This window comes from Sapajus apella, unplaced genomic scaffold, assembly GCF_009761245.1.
Source record: "Sapajus apella isolate SASKATOON/1434 unplaced genomic scaffold, GSC_monkey_1.0 scaffold416, whole genome shotgun sequence".
In the NCBI taxonomy this organism is placed as follows: Eukaryota; Metazoa; Chordata; class Mammalia; order Primates; family Cebidae; genus Sapajus; species Sapajus apella.
Window position 1 is genome coordinate 20,145 of NW_022437352.1, and position 5,036 is coordinate 25,180.

Sequence of the window (5,036 nt, forward strand, 5' to 3'; positions counted from 1 at the left end):
AATCAAGTAGAAATTTAAATGAGAATTTTGAAGAAGAGCTGCAGAAGAGTTCAGATCAACAATGTGAATGAAATTTATGCTCACATACATCCCTGGCTGAACACTAAACCCTGCATGGGTGTGGGCCACTTGGGACTCTGGGGAAAAATCAGAATGAAACTAGAGGGAGGTTTACCCTCCAAAGAGATAAATGATCCCGGTGAATCTGCAGGTCCGCAGTACCATGGACTGAGCGCATCTGCCAACCCGCAGAGCTCAGGTGGAAAAAAGCAAACACCTTACAGGCTTGAGGGATGAAAGGGCAGGATATGAGGCTAACAGAACAACCAGAAATTCAAAGAGAATTTCAGAAACAAAGCAACCACAGTGAAGCTGCATCACAATATCTGAGTATAAATGATTCAAATACTTGGTCAGTCTCTAAATTACACAGATGTAGGATGCACACCAAGAAACCCCTGCTGAAACTACTTAAGATACTAAGTGGAAATTCTCAAACAGAAAAAAAGAAAATGAAAGTATTCTGGATGAGGTCCACAGTTTTGAGGTGGCAAAATAGAGGACAAATTTGTGACTTTGAATAGAAATCTCTAGAACTTGCTCAGGATCAGAAAAAATATTTGCAAAAATAATATTTGAAAAGTTCCCAAATTTGATGGAGAACTTTGGCTCATATCTAAGATGTTCCACAAATCAAAGTAAAATAACCACATAGAAAATTACAAACACGGTGGCCAAGGTTTTGAAAGATTTATCATAATTTACAAGTGAAATACGTGATACATGTCAATCGGTTAAAGACTAGCGGAAATGTATCAGCCAGAATAGCAAGTAATTTTTAAATATAAATCAGAGTATCTGTCATCATGCAACATTACCATGCTGTTGTAAGTTAAATCTAAAATGATACTTAAAAAAACCACTTCTGTTAAACAGTGTGTTTGTCTTTGTATATCTTACTATACTCTATATACAGGTAACACCTAAATAAAATTATACTTTTAATCCTTACACAAAAGGGGGTAAAAAGAGAAAATCACAGCAGAGAAATGGGAGCCAGCTGGCTGGGCTCCTGTTTAATACTCCAAGCAACACCTGCAATTGGGGATTCCTCCTAGGGAGACGGCAGCCTGTCATCAGGGCTCAAGAGTTTGTGAACAGCAGAATCCACATGGGAAGGAGGCTGTGCTCATCAAGCCCGCTTGTTCCCACAGAAGGTTTCAAGGTGTCCTCTGTGAATTGCCCTTCAAGCAAGGGTTTCTGGCATTTGTTAAAATGTCAGCTACCAGTAATGCAACATGTAATATTATTTACAACAGTTCACAGGAACAAGATGATACCTTAGACCTTTATCAGTAAAGATTGCAGAGGGGGATGCAGTGATGTAATAAGTATGCAGCAGTGGAAAACTGTGGACTTGACCAAAGCAGACTGGAGCTCTGCAGTGATATCAGAGCTGGCCCCAAGCTGCTGTCCTCCCTTGAGAGCTAGATGCCATCACTAACAATGACAGTGCTTCCTGGTTAGTGAGAATGGGGCAAAACAGCTTTTCCTTATTTTGGCTCAGGATTAAAATGTGGACCAACTTGTCCTTAACCACAGGGCCACTCTTCCATTGTCTTGACCTTGGACTTTGCAGGCTCTAGAATTGTGAGATTCCGTTGTTTATAAGCCACACAGACTATGGTATTCCGTTACAACAGCCCAAATGCACTAAGATAGATTATCATAAAAATACCAAGTATTTGGAAATTAAACATCAACATTCTAAATGAAAACTTTGCCAAACAAGAACTCACAAGAGTAATTAGGAAATCCTCTAAACTGAAGGATATGAAAGTACAGAATCTATGGGATGAAAGAACAAGGTCATGTCCTCTGTCGCAATATGGATGGAGCTGAAGGCCATTATCCTAAGAACTAACACAGGAACAGAAAACCAAACACCACTTGTTCTCGCTGATAAGTGGGAGCTCAACAGTGAGTACACATGGACTCAAAGAAGGAAACACTAGACACAAAGGCCAACTCGAGGGTGGAGGATCAGAGAAGACTGAGGATTTAAAAACTTCCTATCAAGTACCATGCCTGTAACTTACATGGTGAAATAATCTGTACACTAAACCCCCATGACATGCAGTTTAAGTAGATAACCAGCCTTCACATGTACCACTGAACCTAAAGGTTAAAAAAAATTAATAAAAAATAGAATGCTAAACTCATTTGTGATAAAAAAAAAAAAGTCAGTAAATCAGAATAGTATGTAAGTTCTTCGATTTGATAAATGGCTTCTATGTGAAACCTACTTCTCACATCATATGTTATGATGAAAATTGATGACTCTCTACCTAAGATCAGGAAAATGGCAAAGATGTTGTCCTGGATGTCCTGGGCAGGGCATTAAGCAAAGAAAAAGAAAGGAAAGACTTTTAAATGAAAAAAAGTAAAGTGTCACAATTTGCAGGTGATATAATGTAAGGGAAAATCTTAAGGCAAATAAAACTCTAGAAGTAATAAGTAAATTTATCAAAATTGTAGGGTAGAATTCATATATAAAATTAAAGTATCTACAAGTAATATAAAATCAGAATAATGAAAATTTTTTAAATACACTCATAAAACAATGATTAAAGTAATACCATGTTCAGGCATCAATTTTTTAATAGATCTTCTACACTAAGATCAACATGGCACACTGACAGGAAGTAAAGAAGATCAAAATAAACAGAGAAATAGAATATTCAAGAACTGAAATGCCCACTGTTATTAATTCTCCAAGACTGAGGTATTAAATTAAGTGCAATATCAATTAAAACACTAGTGAGCTTTAAAAGAAATGTTTAAAGAAATTGACAAGCTGAATCTACCATTTCTATGGAAATACAAATAACTTCAAATAGCCAAAATAATTTTTAAAAAGAAAAATTTGGAGGATATCTATGGGGTGATTTAAAGATTTACTATAAACTTCTAGTGATAAAAAGTAGTGTGACGTTGGCATTAAATAGTCATAAATCAACAGAGTAGAATAGAACCGCACATATACGACTAATCCCAACTCTGACATAGATTAGGCGCGCCCTCTTGTGTTCAGATCCCTGTCCTGCTGCCGGGAGCCCATGGAGACCCAGGGGAGGTCTTGGTTGAGTAGGTGAGATGGGAGTTCAGGGCCTCCGTCCTTACCCAAGTGGCCACACGGGGGCGCCACGCTGCTCTCAGATTCTCTGAGCAGAAGAGAGGCGCGGGCTGTAAGTCAGGCAGAGATGGCTGACCGGGGGCCGAGCATCAGTGCGGGTGAAGGAACTTCTGAGCAACAAGGGACCAATCAGTGGGAGGATAGGAAAGCTCTGGAGCCTTGTTCCTTCCCTGCGGCTTCTGTCTCCTCCCTGCAATTCCTCTCTCCAGCCCTTCATAGCAACACTCTGGGAAACTGAAAAGAAGAGACATTTTCTTTTACTTCTTTCTTTTCAGTGCTGCTTCTTCATGTAACAATTACAAGTGCATAACTTCTTTCCAGGAAGGATGCATGAGACTTGACAACGTGCTCATTTCTGTCAGAGGACCTAGGGTCTGGGGAGGGAGAATTTCCCCTGTAATACCTTTGGAATATTTTGAAGAATCTTTTCAAAACATGTTATGTGAAAAATCTCTCTCATTGGCAAGGTCCTGTCCAGTGACCGCCTCAGTTTACCCAGATGTGGCTGTGCAAGGGGGCCAGGCTGAGGCCCTCCGTGGCTTCGTTCATCCAGCACACCAGGGTGTCCATGTGGTATCTCCCATCCCTCTGACCCCACCCTGCCTTTTGTTCACAACACTTTTACTAACATTTAAGAATGATTTACGTATTAATTTGTTTTGAGAGAACTGGTTGTGCTCTGTCACCCAGGCTGGACTGCAGTGATGCAATCTTGGCTCACTGTAGCTTCAAACTCCTGGGGTTCAAGTGACCCTCCCACCTCAGCCTCCCAAGTAACTGAGGACCACAGGTGTGTGCCCCCACACTCAGCTAATTTTCTATTTCTTTTTGGTACAAATGGAGTCTTGCTGTTTCCCAGGCTGGTCTCAAACTCCTGGCCTGAAGGGGTCCTCCCACTTCAGCCTCCCAAAATGCTGGAATTACAGGTGTGGGCCACAGTGCCCAGCTACAAATGTATTTATTTTAATTGCTTATGGTTTTCCTCTCCTCTAGAATACAAGCTTTATGAGGACAAGGACAGTGATTTTGATTGTTGAATTTAGGGGTGACTCCTCTTTCTGGGAAGGACTGTTCTTTGATTACTTTTGTATTCACAACAGTTCTGAAATTGTAGAATAGTGAGACTCAAGACTGGCTGAAGTTGTTTTGTTTTGTTTTTCATTTTTTGTTTTTCATAAACCGTCTCTGACCAGGCACAGTAGTGCAGGCCTCTAATCCCAGCACTTTGGGAGGGCAAGAAGGGCAGACCACAAGGTCAGGAGTTCAAGACCATCCTATCCAATATGGTGAATCCCGATGTCTACTAAAAATACAAAAATTAGCTGGGCGTGGTGGCCTGCAACACACCTGTAATCTCAGCTACTTAAGAGGCTGAGGCAGGAGAATACTGTTGCAGTGAGCCAGTATTGCAGCGCTGCACTCCAGCCTGGCCAACAGAGTGAGACTCCACCTCAAAAACGTAAGTAAATAAATTAAAACCAGCTCCAAGATTTGTCAATCTTTTGAATTTTGTGTGTATCTCAATTTCTTCCGAACTTAACACATCCTTAACATTTCACAGTCTACTTTCAGTTAATAACATACTAGTACCCATAAATACATAAATCTTGCAACCACTTATCCTCTATAAAATGCCCATATCTTATGGTATAGATATTATATGTAATGTATCTATGTAGGTTATAAGCCCCACAAGAAAAAAAGACTTTTTCTTATCTTTAAACAATTCTATGTATATAGAGTGAGAGTAAATGAGGGGAGCAAGACAGCCTTTTGCACTTAGCTCAATATTTACCATTTTTGATCATCTTCATCTTTTCTGATAATCCCATTTTCCACC